The sequence below is a fragment of the Agelaius tricolor genome, unplaced genomic scaffold (assembly GCF_023055355.1).
Source record: "Agelaius tricolor isolate 1412-34295 unplaced genomic scaffold, bAgeTri1.0.p SCAF_4, whole genome shotgun sequence".
NCBI classification, from domain to species: Eukaryota; Metazoa; Chordata; class Aves; order Passeriformes; family Icteridae; genus Agelaius; species Agelaius tricolor.
Genome location: NW_027269264.1, coordinates 11,604,662 through 11,623,203, shown reverse-complemented (window position 1 = coordinate 11,623,203; position 18,542 = coordinate 11,604,662). Strand labels below are relative to the sequence as shown.

General features: G+C 37.2%; 1 long non-coding RNA gene across 1 annotated transcript in view; it reads left to right on the top strand.

Annotated features, from left to right (window-relative positions):
- Positions 1-3,655: 3,655 nt before the first annotated feature.
- Positions 3,656-18,542, top strand: part of LOC139588854 (uncharacterized) — a 40,030-nt gene continuing 25,143 nt past the window's right edge. The window contains exons 1-2 of the long non-coding RNA XR_011678840.1: positions 3,656-3,792; positions 16,647-16,873. This is a non-coding gene — a long non-coding RNA (uncharacterized lncRNA). The remainder of the gene's footprint in view (positions 3,793-16,646; positions 16,874-18,542) is intronic.

The following is an 18,542-nucleotide window of genomic DNA, read 5'->3' as shown; positions in this document are numbered from 1 at the left end:
CAGATTATCAGAGAGGCAATTTGCTCTTCAGCTAAGTTAGAAACCTCCAAAAGTAATTTCATACAAAAAATATGCCTCTGAAAATTCCAGCATGTGCAAAATGTCCTCCTAATCTTCTTCCCTGAATGGCTGCTAATCAGATGAGGGGAATAAAAATTAAAATAAAACATAACTGGACTCACCTCCCTGTCATCATTTAGCCATGGCTAGCCCTTATGAAAAAAGCAAAAAAAAAAACCCCAACCAACCAACAATAACAAAAAAATGGGTGCCAGTAACACAATTGCAAAGATTGGACAATTTTGAGGAAAATTAAAAGAAGAGGACAAATGAAACAGATGTTGAGTTTTCTCTTCCACTGGAATGACAAAATTTTTGTCATCTCATCAATAAAAACTTTTTAAGGGAGAAAAGGAAATCATCATGGTACTAAGGACTGAAGGCCATAAGATTCATAAATATGTGAAATAATTATCTATGTGTGGACTTCCTGTCACCAATGATATTTTGCATCTCTATAGGAAAGTAGATATGATGGTATATAGATTAGGAGACAGTACAAGTTGGTAAGTTAGCTCTAGAAAAAGCAGCAGAAAAAATGTGGTTTACTATCTTCTGTAGAATTATGTGGAAGGCTCTGTTGATTCTCCCATGGAAACCTCAGTTGATTCTCACATTGCAGACATTGTAGAATGGAGTCTTAGCCCATGGAGTATATTAAAAATGGAGGGGGGAGAAGATGTGCAAGGATTTATTGATAGAGCATAAATAAAATCCAGCCTTTCTGCCAAGGGCATCTGTTAGGTGTCCTTTCACTATGTACTGGCTTCGCCATCAGTTCCAGGAGCACTTCCAAGCCCCAGTGTACAGCGGTGAAATTTGTTCAAAACAGAGAGGAGCCCAGGGCCTTTCATAATCCACCTACACACAACCATGATAACGAATAAAAACACAATCTAGCTGTAATTGAAACTGGCTTTCAAAGTTCTTGCACAGAACTTGCAAAGTTCTGTGACAAGCTCTTCTTCTTCCAGTTGGGTGTGGTTAGAGCAAACCTCATTACTGAAGAGGGACCAGTGACAGCAAAACTCCATGCTGGGATGCATGAGGATACCTGAGGAATGGATTGGCTGCTCAAAGTAGGCAGCAGGGACCATGGGAGGCTCTTCTCAAGTTACATGCTGCTGTAGGACTGAAGATATCCCCCCATAACCAGTACTTCTGCTCTGTGTGTTTGAATGGAAAGGTCTGTGTTTGGCAGCCCTGCTCTGATGGACTGCCTTGGGGGGACCAAGGAATTGTTATTCCCCACTCACATCCCTTAGGGATGTCCTCCTGATTGATGTCTCTACCTGGGGCCTCTGTGTGTGAAGGTGGATATATTATATAATAAATTATACTATTTCTGTGCAGTTGAGTCTGGGTTCTGCATGTTCAGACTGAAGACCTGCAGCTGGAGATGATGAATGGAAGGTTTTAATTCATGTCTTAACAGATGATTCTACTGGACCTATAATTAAGCTAAAAGGTTACTGATGAGAATGTCAGAGACATTAATAGACCTTGAGCTTAGCTGTAGGTTGAAGTAGGGGAGAGCAAGCATCTGCTTCATCTAAGCAAGATCTAAATTAGAACTGAAAGAAAATAATTTTTTCATGAATGAAAAGTGAACTGGACTATGCCTTAGGGTGGGATCATATTCAGGAGGTGGTACTGTCCATAAGGAGGCTAGGAAAGGAGTCACGACTGTCCAGTGTCCTCAAAAGCAAAAATCCACAGTGGTCTTACCATCCTGCACTTCCACTTGGTACCACAGATTCTCAGAATATCCAGAGTTGAGAAGGACCTACAATGACCATCAAACCCAACTTTTAAGCAAAGGGCTTAACAAGGATTAAACCCACAACTTCGTTTTACTGACACCCTGCTCTAACCAGCTGAGCCATTCTCAGCTGCTCTTCAACATGGTCCAGTCTCCAGCTGTGCTACTCAAGGGAATAGTGCTCCAAAAACTGATTTGAGCTTGTTTCCAAAAAGTCTGCTTTCTTGCCTTAAGTGTGTACATTCTCTTGGAGCAATAAAACATTTGCACTATCTTTTGGCCTGTCCTGTTGAACTTATTTTTCCTTCTGCAAAGTTCTGCGACAAGCTCTTCTTCTTCCATGTTGTCAAGAAGGTTCATGACCTCCTTTTGAAAGTCTGATTTTCCTTATGTGTCATTTTATTCTCTGCACAGTCAGTACTTTTTGTATTCTTCCTTCTTAGAGTCATCTATTGCAAGGTTTTTTGGAAACTGTGACAGTTTGTGTTATGTTTCTCTGTGACTGCTGACTGTTCTAATAATACATTTCTGTGATAAGGACATGTAGCTGCTCAGCATTTTGGCACTACCTTTCCCTTAAAATCTATTACCGGAAGAGCAAACCCAGAATGTATCATTCACATTCTCAGCAGGTCAGAATAGATTAAAATTTTCTTTTTAAACAATTGTTGGTGTACTGGTTACAATTCAGTACCTTGTAATATTTCTTTGTGGTTTTTTAATGCTTCTTAGAGGGACTTGCTGACTGAAAGAAAAGTAATAATATGGTGATTGCAACTATCAGTTGCTTTTAGGACCTTAAGACTTTATTGGATGTTACAAAGTCACAAAATTGCCACTTCACAGCTGAAAGTCTGATATTTGTAAAGGACACAAACATCCTCCCAGTCTGAGTAATATTTGAACATACACAGGCTGAAGTGGGCCAATAAAACAGCCCAGTTCTATACACTTTTAATTTTAGAGGAAAATACACCATGGTGTATTGCTGTAGCACTGGTTCTTCTATTTACTTTGAATTAATTAAATACTTACAATAAAAAGACTATTTCCTTCTGCGATTTTTTTAACATCTGCCTGTAATATGTATCCAAAAGATGTTAAAATCCCTAAAGATCTCTAAGTAATTTTCATATTTAAAGTCAGTTAAAGCAATTTGAGATACACTACAGAAGATAAAGCTATAATACATAAATACATATACAAAATGGGGCAAGTATATGTCGATTTCCTACTTCATTTGCATAGAAGTGTCAAAGTCATCGTCAATTAGACTTTATTTATTTACAGAGAACTTGGAAAGCAAGAAAACTGGATTTACCTGGACTCACCTTTCTGTTGAATTTGTGAAAATCGGAAGTGCCTCAGCTCTGATGTGTAGTTTGTATTACTTGTCAGTTTGTGAAGAAACATCTGTGTTATCTGTGTATTGCAGAAAGCCTGCAGAAACCCTGCACTTCAGCTGCTCATTCTGTCTATCGTAAAAATGCACATAAATATTTTCAATTGGAGCAGTATTGTTTTAAAAAATATAACACTACCATTTCAGTAATTCTGCATTTTTCCCTTTACTTATGGAGATCAAAAAGTACTGTCTGCTGCTAAAATTAAAACTTTCTTTCTTTTGTGTTCAATAGTCTTTAATTTTTAGCAAGGAATTATTAAATAATTTACAGAAGGCATCTACCAAAAGCTCCTGAGCTTTGCTGTTTTAGGTGGCTTCTATTTTATCCCTACCTCCTATTCCACAAAAAGATTCCAGATGAATTTATTTTCCAGCACTTAATTACCACCAGAGATCAGATGTTTGGCTGATTCATAGACAAACTTAGAGCCTTCCTCACGGCTGTGGTTTTTCAAGTAGGAACTAGCTTCCTGATTTCGCCTTCTTCCCTCTTGTGATCTGATTCTCTTTATGAGTAAGGGCTTCACTCTTCATTCTGATATGACTGCAAGATTTTTCACTGTAGGTAAGGCTGAGGTTTACTATTTTATATAAATACATTTATATATCTGTGTGTATATACATATATTTTTATATACACACAGAGAAATTTTTATAAGAATATATTATTAACTTGAGTTCTCCATAGATTTTTTTAATTAGTTTGTGTTTGCTTTTAAGGTGGTGTGGTAAAAAAAATTATAACAATCTTTATAAGTAACTGTGGCAGTATTTTTTTCAGTGAATTCATTTTAGCAAAGAGCACTGCTATCCTTTGCATAGTAACTCTTGAAAGAGCTGACAAGATAAAATTTTATGTAAAAAACCTGCAATTTTTCAACTGTTTCCACTTTTGTCCAGTTTTTAATATTCTTTTCAAATACTGTTCAAAGCTGACATTTTGTTGTTGTGAGAAAAGTAAGTAAGCACCATGTTGTCCCCAAAGGAAATTGGAGATAAAATGGCTTTTGAAAAGATCGGTGCCTGCATTGAAGGGTTGTATAATGTGTCCTTTGATCAGACACCCTGATTATTTATTCTTCAATAATGAGCTTTCAAAATGATAATCTGCAAAGGGTAATTTGATTGGTTGAAAAATATAGTGCTTATAGTAAACTTGTATACACAGTTATGCAGAAAAACAACATATAAACTCTGGAGAATACAGTGAAATTCACAGCAACATACATTTATTCCATTCCACAAGACAAAAAGGGATTGCATCCCTAAACCTCACAGGGTAATCTCTAAACTTTGTTGCTTTAATGGCTATCTTTATACCTTACTTGTTTTCACCTTATTGCTGTCACTCAGAGGTTTCTCTCCTACCTATCAGACATTCAAGATTATTCCTAACAAGCTTCTACAGGATTCCCAACAGTACAGTGCAGATATCAATTTTTTTTAATATAGCTTTGCAGGAGGTTTGTTGGTTGGGGCTTGGATTTTTGGTGTTGGTTTGTTTTTTTTAAAACTGCAACAGACTTCTCAGGCTTCAGCAGAACCACGAGTTAATTACAGTTATTATTGTTGATAAGTGAAATAGAGCATAGTTGGAACGTCTCAGTCTTCTGTAGGCGGTATAAATGTCTTTTGGTCTGGTGAGTTTCATATCCAGAAACTCTCACTTTAAATAAGGGGTGGAGTGCTTTATGGCAGCTTTGCATTTGTTGTAACAAGAAAAAGAAACAAAGCTGTCTCTTCAACACACAGGATAAGCCATTTAAACACTAACGCTTTTCTTCCTTTATTTAAAGCATTTTTTCCTTGTATTTTTCAAATACAAAGTAAAAGAAGAACAATTGTTTGTCCAATTCCCAAGGAGTATCAGAGCTTCTTCCTTGAAGAGGTAGCTTAAACTAGACAAATTTTAAAAAAAATTCACAGTCTTATTCTGGATATAAAAATGTCTGGTATTGTCAGAGATTTATGTTTTTCACTTTATTCAAACCAGCAACTGGCAAACCTCTGTGTGTTTTCTGTTGGCTGTAAAGTTTGGTCCTGCTCTGAATTTGGTGAATGATTAGCTGACACGTCTCCAAATTACACAGATATCCCTGACTCCTGCAGCCTTCCTCTTGTGCTCAACAGTCAAACTCATCATCTCTCCCCTTTTTCTGTCCCTTCACCTTTGTTCCCTCCCACCCAACCCTTTACAGACCTTCTGTGTTGCACTGTCCCTTCCTGCAAGCGTCATCACTTCACACTGTCATTACCTGACTTCCTTGCTTCTTTCAAAATTAAGGCCAGAATTATCTTCCCTCTGCTGTCCATGGAGATTTGTTATAAGAATACCAACGTTTTAGCTAGGAGAATTGTGAGAATTGTGCTTTTTATGGGCTTCATCTGAAACAATGTTTTTCAAGGGTTTCAGAATTTCAGCACAAATATTCAGAAAGAAATCAGAAAGTAGGATGGCAGGGACACATCTTATGGTAGCAGTAACATTTTGCCCTTCCTACATTTTATTTAAACAATTTTCCTCCAGTAAGGTGTTTTTCATAACCAGATAAATTAAATCTTTATGACACAACGGAAGGTTTTATTTTATCTTTGTTGCTTACTGTGTAACTCAGATGAGCTTCCCTCAGTAATATTTCTGATATCTTTCCTCCTCTGTCACTGCTGAAAAAAAACGTCTGTTGATAGGCATCAGTCAAAAAAATTACTTTCTCCAACCTAAAATGGTAACACTTGGACATCTGTGAATTTGTACACCTAGATGTGAAATCCAAATGTTAAATTAATGTATTAACAATGTTTGTAGTTTTATTACCCTGTAATTATATCATACCTTCTGATTGTTTTTCTTTTCATCCCTGTCTATAAAAGGTAGTTGCCTGAACCTGTTGTGAATGTCTGCACTTCTAGTGTTAGTCCCAGTGATGTTTTGCCAGGTTCAGTGGAAGGAAAACCAGTTCTAGAGATGGAATTGTTATACTAGAGGATCTATCAGATGGTGAACTAGAGACAGCTGGAGACTTGATTTGGCCCTGTAGCTATGTTTGGCATTCTTTCTGGCAAAAGTCAACATGGAAGGGGTCATTAAATGCAGTCTTGAACAGTGGTGGCTGGGAAGTTACAGCAAGGCTAAGCTGTGTGGTGTCAGGGAATTAACTGATTGTAATAACACGAGGAGAAGGGAATCATTAGGTTCTCTGAGCACACTGTTTACTGACTTAATGCTGTTATTCCCACTGTTAGATTAATGGAAAAAAAACTCCTTTGTATGCTTCTGTATTTTTTCATCTTCCAATCAAAATAACTCTGCAGAAGTCAGCATATTGGCTAATATTGGCTAACCACTGAAGCCTAAGATGAAACATTTTCACTGTTTGATTGTAGCAAGGGAGTCCTTCTGTTATCTTGGTGACAGCTGAGACTGGGTTTGGCTTTGTTCACACCTGTGGTGCAATTGTTATTTCATTATAAAACTACTTTCATGACATGAAAGATACTTTGTATTAATTATTCCTTATTTGTTAATTTAAAATGACAACATGTATTTTACTTTTATTTTATTAATGGAATTAAATATTTTTAAATATTAAAATATAGGTTTTTCACTAATTACACTGGATAAGAGTCTGAGTTTTGTCTGTTGATTTTGGACAGCAGTTTCTGCAATGAATGTTGCGAAGAGTTTCATGGAAAACAATCCCATTATCCACATAATTTCACAGAGGCAAGGAAGTATTTTGCCATTGCTACATCTATCTGCTTCACCTGTCTGGGGGATTGAAAATTGGAGGGATTTGGCACCCAAACAAACCCATGGTAATTTTTAGGAGTACAAAGCAGTGTTTTCTGCTGAAAATAAATGCAGGATAGTTGGGCCAATGAAATAACAAGGGCGTTCCAAGCTGCAAGATTTCAACGATTATTTGTAAGCAGCACTTTGCTTTTGTATTACGTCAGATGGTCTCTGAAATGTTTATGGGTAAGTTTTCTAACTAGTGCTATATAGTTTATATAAGATTTTCAAAGCATTGTCCCACAAGATACACTCGCCTTCAGGACAACTGCCTCCAAGTGGGTCATTTAACAGAGCTAGAAGGTAAATCTCTGAGTTCTGGTTGAAGAAGTATGACAATCCTGAAGCTGGAAGAAACTTGGCTCTCTAGATTGAATATGATACTATAAATTCAGTAGTGGGAACTATAGAAAAACATGTAAACAGATAAAATTCCTCCTCTTCAGCTTCAGTTCCCTTAAGGTGTTTTCAACACCTTAGTTATTGGTTGTCTTTCTACTAGTGCTCCTGAAACCGCCTGATTATCAGCTGATTTCCATTTTAAGGGAGCCAGTGGCTGAATTTAGTGGAAGATCCTGACTTATTGGAGAACAGGAGAGAGTTTTAGCTAACAACTGGTCAACTGATATATTCCTATAAGCTGGAATTGGTGTTGCTTAACTGAAGGTGCTCCAGCTCATGCTGTCTCTTTTGGCTTATTGTAGGTGAGAGGTCATCTGCACTCTGCTGGTGACAGAACTGTCACCTCCAATTCTTACAGCCAATCAGTGCTTTTTTCCTGCTGCCTTTCAGGAATTACCCACTTGAAATTTAGGAATGGCAGAAATAAAATGTTGAGCATTGGGCAAAACTTCTGTTGAGTAACTTGACTATGGGTGTAGAGGAAGGATTGGTAAGTTGGTGCATAAACTCCATCAAGGGAGGAAGGCCACATTTTTTCATTTTCTTTTACCCTTTGTTCCTCAGACAGTCCATTAGAGTCTCTCTAGTCTCTCCAGGCCAAATGCAGAGAAATATCAAGACACATGTGTAGCTATTTATTGTCTACAGAAGACCCAGCTCTTCACACAAATGGAAGAGCTGCACAGATCTTAAGGGTGGAATTTCCATTGCTACCTGTGGGAATTTTTCCCCAGGAAGGAGAACAGGTCTGGGCCCAACAAGTGAGTCTGGTCTGTGCGTTGGTTCTGTTGACACTGAAGCTCCTAAAGAGAGATAACCATTATGATGGCCAACTGATACTTAACAGTGTACTGTCTGGGCTTGCCTGGATGAGTAATTCGCTTGAAATGCTTTTTACTTTGAGTCAATTGTATGGCTTTTGGCACTGAAATTTTTAGCAGATTAGCTGATTTTGAGATCTTTTGAACATGCAAATAATGCATCAGGTTTTGGGGTCACAAACTTAATCTTGGCTTGCTGTGATGGGGAAAATTTTGCACTGTCCTCTTAGAGATGTTCTTCTTCATCCTTTGACCCTGTGTGTAATGAATTTGAAACCAAACATGATAACTTTAAATGGTGCAGCTCAGGGCTGACCTTCTGGAAGATGCTGCTGCCTTGGCACCTCTACTCCTCCTCTGACAATGCTCCAGTCATCATTCCATTGTGGAACTTCCTCTCTTTCCTTTCCTCCATCTTACAGATTTGATTCTTGGCTTCAGATCCATCCGCACATTTTGCAAGGGAGTTATTGTGTTTGTTCCCATTGGACTACTCATGTATACTTAGGGAAATGTGTGTAATAAGGGTTCTGAGTCCCCAAAATTCTCTTACAAGGATGGCTACATAACCTTAGCGATCAGAACAACTTGAGACTGCCAAACAGGTTGGCTGATGTACCACTATTCAGATTTTCAAAACATTGGATTTAGAGAGGTTTCTTCCTGGAAAATTAAATAGATAAAAAGAATAAACAGATTAAAGAGAATAATGTGGGCAGACTTCACTACACAACTGGGGTATTATGCATTTTGGTTGATCCTTTGATCCACCTTCCAATTGCCATGTTAAATACAATTTATGCTGAACACTAATATGAGAGATTTCCTATTTATTCCTTTGTTATTTCAAAGTTTGGAATGACTGTTCAATTAGTACCTTGGTTTTCAGGACTGTAGTCATAAAATAACTATTGTCAGACAATATATTAAGGACAAGAAATGGATGTGTTCATTAAATAAGAAGTTTATATGTAAAAGGGGGCACAATTCTGGTCTTCTCTATTTTTCAAAACCCAACCCCCAAATTTCATACACATTTATGTATAACAATGAATGGATGAATTAACATGAATGAAATACATATTTATAAGCTAATTTAACACAACTTTATTGCAATCCAATTTTTTAAATGCTGTCAACTGCATCCCAGTTTCTCCATTTAAAAAAATCCTATATAGCATCTTGTAGTACAACCCTCTTTGCAATGTAACAAGCAAGAAATAATCTGCTTTTCTACTCTTATAATCAGAATGTGATTCTAGGTCCTGAACTTTGAATTTATTTGCTCATGAATTTTACTCATGCAAAAGTCTCACTTGAAACTAGTAAATGTTTAGGTGACTAAAGATTGTCCCCATGTGATCAGATTTTCAGGAGTGAAATTTTACTATGTTCCAGGCAAAAACCAAACCAAACCAAAATAAAATAACTGTTAAAAAAAGTGTTTGAGACCAATTTGCTCTGTAGAGAATGACTGGTTAAAATCACTTCTCCATAAATGAAGAGATGCCTCCCTCGTCACTATTTTTTTAAAAAAATATTTGGGGAGAGGTTGAAGAGGGGAATAACCGCTAAACAAAATTCAGTATTAATATCTATTGGGAAATTATTACATACATAGAGCTTAATTTTTGGTGTTTTAATCTTTAGGTGGGAGTACTCAGAATGGAAAAGAATTAGAAATATTTATTTTTTACTTTCTTTGAATTGAATTTGTTTCACTGGCTTGATAAAACTGAGACCATGAATAAGAAGCATTTTTCCCTGTTAGGTGTTGAAATACACAAGCACAGTCTTTTCGTGCATTCAGATCTTGAGTCTAAATTAACTGAAGCCTACATCAAGATTCACATTTTCTTGACTGGATTTTTCTCAGATTTATCGGTAGAGGACATTTTTAGAAGTCTAACAAATTATGCAAATGGAGCCCAAGCTGTGCTGCTGTAGTGATCCTTACTGTGTCCCCAGAATCTCCCCAGACAAGAAGGTTTAAGATGCAGTGACAGAAACATAAAGCTGAAAGTCTTTACAGGAGACTATGTTTCTGTAAATTTCTGCTAAAAGCCTTCTGCTTTCCAAACAGGTCACACATTGCTTTGGAAATCTTGACTGATTTCACACAGATGTTTTTGCTGCTAATGAAGTCAATTTCTTCTTTCCTGGCACAGAGAGCAATTGATCACTTCATTAAGCACTTCTTTACATAATCTCCCATCTCTGTAAGTTTATATCCAAGTTAAACATATCCACTCATCTCACTTTTTATTCTACAGGGCTTATTTTCCCAGTCTGTTACCATTCGTATTTTTGGAGTGCAGTGCAATTAATCTCTCTTTCAAAGTCAGATCCAAGAAAGGATACAGAAAGGATACTGTAGTGAATATTAATTAGCTTCCAAATCTGCTATATACCACTCCTCTGAACAACATCCCAGGACAGGTTCCTTTTTCTTGTTCTTTCTAAGGATTCTATGCTGCGCTCCATCTCATTGTATATGTGCCATTTTTTTCCGAGCAAATTCTTTTTATATAAATTTGTCTATTTCAACCAAATTTGATGGAAGAATACATGAGGATCCATAGTTCTATGAATTTTGTGAAAATCTGTGTCTGAACAGGTAACAGAGTGCTCAGCTACCTTCCTAGATACAGACACTAGACAGGCTGGGTGATTGGCATGTATGCCCTGTCCATTCTGTCACTGAAATCCACATCAAACTTCCTCTTCCTCTGGCACATGAGGCAAAAAAGGGGATTTGAGAGAGAGAGGAATTTGACAAGCATAAGAGTATATTGCAAATATTTTTGAGGGCTGACGTTTAGGAAGAAATAGCTGCAGGTGTTGATCTGGAAGAGGCTAAATGTAAGTTAATATTTCATTAGTTCCACCACTGACAGCAATTTAGAGCAAATTTTTTTGCTTGTTTTATTTTGAATTTGAGTTTGGTCATTTGTTTGCTTGCTGTCCAAAACTTATTCCTTCTGACTAATTTTCAGATTGCCATACACTGTAATCCTTATTTTCTTCAATTATGCTCCTGGATTCCTGGTGTTTTATGCCTTTTTCCCAGGTGCAGTTTGCACTTTGAAGTATATACTCTCAAAAAAAAAAAAATTAGGGGGATTACACAGGTAAGTGAAATAAGCATTTAGATGAACTTGATGGGAAGTTGCTGTACATAATAGGACAGAAAAGAAAAATGTTGCAGAAATCGTCTTTGTATACCCTCACTTTTTCCCAGAGGAAGTCTGGACATCGTTTCAGCAGCCTGAGTTTACTTTCCCCATGCTTTTATAAAGTTTGTACTGAAATATTTAATGCCCAGCATTCCTTGCTTACCCCAAAAGTTAAGGTTACTGCATGAAAACTGTTCTGCAATATGAATATGTTAGATCTTTCTGCTGAAACTTCTCTTGCCCTGAGGAGTGGAACCAGCTGGGCAGAGAGAGAGAGACTGACCATATTCTCACTTCTTTATAATGATCCCCTTTTTGTGCACTTGGCGCTGGTGAAGAGTTTCACTTTGTTGTCTGCAAAGGACAGGTAGTTTGGATAGAGAATTCCAGCCTACAGAGCTCAATATTTCCAAAAGTGATGAGATAATTCAAGTGTTAGCAGCAAAATAGACTATAAATTCAACACTTGCAGTAATATTGCTGTTTAGTTGATTAGCCTTAACATAAATTAACTGCTGCTTCGTGTTACTTATATTCTGCTTCATTTCTCAGTCTTACCAATCTGATGCTGTACTCATAATTCAGACAAACTAGAATACAGTAAATGACAAAAATCTACTAGTTCCAGCTGCAAATATTAACATGTGGCAAAGCTGTGTACAGCTGCAATATTTGCATTTACAGTGCTTATGCGATGTGCCAGAGTAGACAAAAGGTGCACAGGCATTCTATTCATGACTTAATTTTGGAATGATAACAGAACATTTATTTGAGTTTTGGTAATTTTTATTGTAGAAAATGAAATAATTTCCTTAAATATTGGTAGGCAAGACATCAGTTGAAGAGCAAAAGAATTTTTTTTTTTTGGTATGACTTGAAAAATCCACTTTATTATATTAGGTGCTCAGTTTGGTGCAAAAAATAGCTGTACTTTTCACGTTCTTTTTAATGTCAAAGATAAATTCAAAGCATGTTACATTGTTAAAGGTGAAGCTCCTGCTGTTTTTAAAAGAGCAGGCATTAGTCCAAAAATATAACTTTGAAACCGGGCATCATTGCGTGACCTGTCTACCTTGAGAACAAAATTGGGAGGATGTGAATGGCCAACGATATCCATCGCTGAAAACTAGGTCTTCTACATGTGCAGTGTCACAATAATTTACAGGATTTTCTCTTTACTTGTTAATTTTGATGGATAGAAGAACAGCAAAAATATGTGATCATCTAAGACTTATGTAAGTAATCAAAAATCAAAAGACATATTAATGTTTGGTAAGCAGAGTGGGCATGCTGACCCTTGCACCTGGGTCAAATTTCCCCTTAAAAGGGAGTTACATGGATGAGAATGTTACCTCTCCTTTATCTAAGCACATGTACATGTGCATGCACATATATGTATATATGTGTATGGGTATTTCTTTCTAGATACCAATTTAAATGAAAGAACTAAAACTAGACTTATGGTAAGTGGCTTCTTTATAAGCTGTTATATCAGTATTTTTGTGAATGAGGAAAGGAGAGGAAGCCAATATGTTTCTGTGCTGATCTATATGTACCAAATATAGAAATATGCACATGAAAGCATATGTATTTACATATAAGTGTACGTAAAATAGGAAAAAGTAAAGGCTTGACTGTAAAGCTAAACATCTGAAAGCAGATGTGTCTTTTTCTTGAAGTGAGACTTTGTGGGCTGCAAAACTACTTTTTGTCATTTTTGAGCCATCCCATGTCATAATGTTGGAAAGATTAGATTCACTTGTTGTCTTTCCCCTTGGTCCTCAAGTATTACACAGTGCTGAGAGGCAGTTGGCAAAGAAAAGGGCAGCATATAAATTTTCAAAGGCATGGCTAGAATCTGGAGTGGCAAAGTGAACCGTAGCTTGAACAGAGTTATCTTCAGGGGCAGATGGTGGCTGTGTGGGACCCTCCTCAGTAGTGTCTGGTACAGATGTCAGGTACAGCTGTCTGTGTAAAGTTACTGCTCTGCATGTCTCAGAGCCACCAGGGGCTGTTAGGTTTGGACAAGTGGTATTCGAGATAAAATTTCTCTTGCAGGTCTTTGGAAGCCTAGTTCTGCTCCCAGACACTTTCCTGATTCTGGCCCACGTTTTGTGTCCTGAAGAGCTGTAGGATGGAGTCTATGTTTTTTACCCAATAATAGGTTGTGGTGTTTTCTCTGAAGCATCACAGCTTTCCTCTTCTGTTTCCTTCATTTATGCCAATGCTCTTCCAAACTTAATGTATTTGAAGCAGATTATTTTTCTTATCCCAAGTTCAGGACACTGGGTTCTGGAAGAAGTTAGTTTAGATAGTATTTTTGTTGGGTTTCTAGTTACTTAGTTAATTATTGTTTGATTCCTTTTTCTGTATAGACCATTCAGAATCACACACAGCAATGCAGACTTGTGAATGCTCTTATGGGGGAAGTCAAAGGCTTGGCAAAATATAAGTGTATGTTCTTCTTTTCTGACAGACTTGGCATATTTTTTCATTTGCCCTTTAGGTCTTCCTTATTTCTCCATTTTCCAATATAACAAGTGGAATTATTTTACATGCTCTGTTGTAGTGAAAGAGAGTGTTTCTGTGTAGGTCTGATGAAAAATCCCTGGTTATTTTTCAGTTTGATAGATCTCCATAATTGTTTGTAAGGCTATGCAATGCTGCAGTTGAACTTCATATTCCTGCTTTTTATAACATAATGGGACATATTCCTTCAGCTAACAGGTAGAAACACAGTAAACAAGGTAGCAATTTTATTTTAAAAAAATCAAAAGAGATTTTTGCAAAACAATTGCACTGCATCTGTCTACCATCCCTTTGCACTAAAAACAGGTTGCTTGGATGAGTAAGAATGACTCATGAGAGCACAGTGATGCTTAAAAAACCTGACATTACATTTAACCTAATTTATAACAGACATTAACAGACATTTCAGAAATAATTCAAGTTGCTATGGGATCCTTTATAAAAGCAGTCATGGTATGTAATGTCTGGGACTGTATGAGACTGGGTTACACAACTTGCTTAAGCCTTTTTCTTCCCTCCTGTTCATAAATTATTGGTGGGGTGAGATACAAATGTCTCCACAAAATCTCTGGCCTTTCTTGGGGAGCTTGTTCATATTTTTCAGTACCTTGTGTGTGTGAATATACTGTGACCTATCCACATAATCATGTTTACATTGCCCACTCTGGCATTACCAGCTGCTTTCACTTTTTCAGTGAAATTCTGTGGAAGATTGAAAGAAGTGTTCTTTAATATAAATAACTTTTATCATGCATGGTTGTTATCTCACACAGCTTTTGAAAATTTCTTTACAAATGGATAAGTTTCTCTTTCCCAATTATTACATTTTTTATTAGGCATTGAAATAATGTTTATATAGGGAACATGGGTATATTGACTATTGTATTAATGATCTATTTTGGGACAGAACAAAACTAACATGAAGCAAATTTAAAAAAATGAGATGGAAAAATTGTGAACTACATATTTGTATGTCTACTTGGAGAAAAAAATAAAAGGTGGTTTTTATTTAGTCATTCTTTAAACCATAAATCAGGAGGAACATTACAGGAAAGCTGAGTTTTGACATGCTAAGTCTGAGCACCAGAAATTGCACTTTTGTTTTAGGCAATGTAAAAAAAGAACTCTAATTTCTGAAGAAAAACACTTAGAGAATGTATTTTATCTCTGAGTTTCCAAATAACATCCTGCCAGCCAAATCAACTAAGAGATTTTGCAAAACAATGAATAACCTGACATGAAAGCAGGTTTTGTAAGTAGGAGTGCATAACTTTTAAACAATGTTTATTAGTAAGCAGTAAGAGAAGCACAGGCAAATATCAATTCTGTTTGTATTCAGAGAGGTTTATTTCTGATGTTAGTCAATACATAATAAGCTCAGGCCCTTTGTAGCCAGATGCTTTGATGCTGCACAGATCTGGTTTTGAGGCTTTCTACAAACTATAATTAAAATCAGAAAAGCAAACTTCCTCACAATCAGGTAAAATGTACTGTATATACTTGTTCTAAAACAGCAACAAGTGCATTAGAATTCCATAACTATCATGCTATTATGAAAATAAATATATTTGCTATATTCTTACAGATTTTTCCACTGATTTCTGGAAAGAGCAATTTATAGTGTTCATTTGCCCAGACATGCATCCAGAAAGGTGATTTTCAACAAGCCAGAGAATTCTGTCCTCTCCCTTATGAGTGAATATGCTTTGCCCTCACTAGGAAAAGAAAAAATTTCACATACTCTGAAATTTACGACATAAGGCTTTTTCAGGACCGATGACCATCTTTGCAGATTTTCTGCAAACCTCAAAACCTGAAGAAAACAAATCCTTTGCAGAGTTATTAATGTTAAGCATGACTTAAAAGAAAATAAAGATGTGGAGGACTGATTTAATAAAAAAAAAGCAAATATAATCAGCTAAAAAGAGCTTTTTGGTATTATCAAACATGGTTTTACCTAACCGTGCATTCTGGACAATTAAAAAATAGATAGTTCTGCTCTAGGGTGGTGGTGATTGAGAATAAGGGTATTTTTGTTTGTATATTACCCATTTTATTAAATTGATCAAAGACATAAATATATTTACATTATCTATATTTTATATTTAATTTTGATACTTAATAAATCACAATAGCATTGGGGTTAAGATATCAAACACATGTGAGCTGATTTAGGAATCTTGATTTTGGTTCTAGGGATATAATTTGTACATCATACTTCAGTCCACTAAAACATTTAAGCACACCTTTGCTCTAAGCAGAGCTGCCTGCAGCACTTGCCCATTTGTTTGGGTCTGTAGCTTTTACTGCTCTTTCCTTAAAACAATTTGCAGCTGCTCATCACAAAGCATTGCTCTCTAACATGAACAAGAGGCTCTTCCAAGCTTTCTTAAACTCCTCTTGGGTGCACGCTGCCAACAAAAATAAAATTGTTACTGAACATGATTGGAGAAAAACCTAATAATCACTGTAGGTTTTAAAATACTCAATAGTCACTTGGTTCTCATGTAACAACACAGCTACTGGTAAAAATCCTATGAAAAGCTACTCAATAGAAATCCAGAAAATGAAATCCAAAGACAACAATTTATTGTCTAGTTCCCAAGACACTTGCAACAAGTTTTTTAAAACTGCTAGTTAAAAACATAAAATGATGGATTTTTGTCTTTTCTCCCTTTTTCTCTCTCCCTGGTCACAGCCAACTGATGGGCACACAAGATATCCTGTGAGCTTGTCCCTATGGCCTCAGCTGAAGGCGGGGTGAAGCTGTGGAGAGTCTCCAGCACACTTGGCAGCCCAGCTCGGAGATTGCTGTTTGCGAGAGAAGGGAATGTGCCAGCTTTCACAGATCTGTACTTGCAGGAGGAGACCTAGACCTGTGAGGCAGCACCCTGCCATCCGGCTCCTGGCTGGCGCCCAGATGCTGTGAGTAATCCTCCAGTGGGGGAGGCATTCCAGCTGAAGGGAGCCATCTCTCATTCCTCAAGCCCCCAGCAAAAGCCCCAAATGAGCCTCTGCTTCCATAAGATGAATTAGGGGCTCGCCAGGCACGTGGGGCTCCCAAGATCTGTTCTTCAGAGATTTTGAGGAGCACTGGTATCACATATGCTTAGGTAGAATGGGAGGATTTCCTGTTATGTGAAGGAGCCAGGATTGCAGATCTCCTGGCCACTCTTGGTTTTTTGGACCCTCAGCTGATTTCCATCCCCAGCTGGATGTAAAAGGCAGGTACCCACACCTCCTTGGCACTAGGCTGACAGTACAGAAGTGTAGACAGCTATGCTAAGTCCAAGAAGCTGGGAAACCCAGGTTTCTGGTGCTCACCAGCAATGTCACCTTGGTGTTCCATGGGTAAGGATCAGGGCAGGCTCAGCAGTGGTCATGGTGTCTCCACATCACACACAGCCAAGCCCAACACCCCTAAGGCACATGGGGCAAACCTCAGGGCTCTGGGCTCCAAAGGTGAGCAAGCAGTTCAGCTATGCCAGCACTCATCCTTACGCCTGCAAGCAAAACTCTTTTATTCTTTATTCCACTGCCAGTCTTCAGAATCACCATGTCCTTTCCCTGCTTCCCCCTCACTTGTACTCACATCTAGCTTGCTTATGTACTTTAAAAGGTGAAAAAACTGCCAAGTTTTCTGCCTACGGATGTTTTGGGACACTCCTGCCTTTGCCATCTTCATTGGGCAAGGCACACAGTGCAGCAGGAATAAAAACGTGATTTTTTTTTTCTTGATCTTTATGCTAATAATTTCATATTAAACAGAGAAATAATTTCAAAATACCAGGAAAGCAATTAAAAGAAAAAAACAAACTTGACATGTAATAAATAATTTAACACCTCACCCTAACGCAACCTGCAGAGTCTTTCAGTCACGTTATGGATGTACAGTCATCAGTTTTTGTGGTGCTTTGCATAAATTTCATTAGTATGAACACAGTAATATTAAAACACACACATAGACACAATTTTCTGGCTTTTCAGTTCATTATGAAATACTTTACCTCTGGGCAGATGACTAATATGCCTAGAGGTAAAGTATGCTATTAAATTTCTCTATCCTTGAGTTGTGTCATAGCCAAAAAAAGGGTGCAGTCACTCATAATCTTTATTAAATGAGCTGAATACACCCACTCAGGGAAAATGCTGTTGTATGACTTTAATGTGTCCTGCAGCAGCATTAACATGCTTTTAGGTCATTCAGCTCCATATGGTAGAGCTACAATAATAAATCCATGGTGAAAACTGGGGGAAATTCCCTGCCTGTTCTGAGTAATTTGGGTGGCATTACCCAGAAGGTTTAAATTCCTGCTTAGCAGAAGGAAAACTTCACCCCATGTTGTATTGTGAAACTATGGAGTTTATGTATCTGAGCATATAGTGAACTCTAGCAAACTATTTGAGTGGGGCAATAAAATTCTGAAGAAAGTTTTAGTTTCACCTGTTTTGTGAAACACATTCGTATAAAATTGCAATCTTCTTATGGATTCATCTTTAGCAGAATCGACATTAAACTTTAATTGTTTCTTGATTTTATTACTGATTCTGTCTAGAACTAGACATGAAATCCTATGTTTTTTTGCTTTTAAAC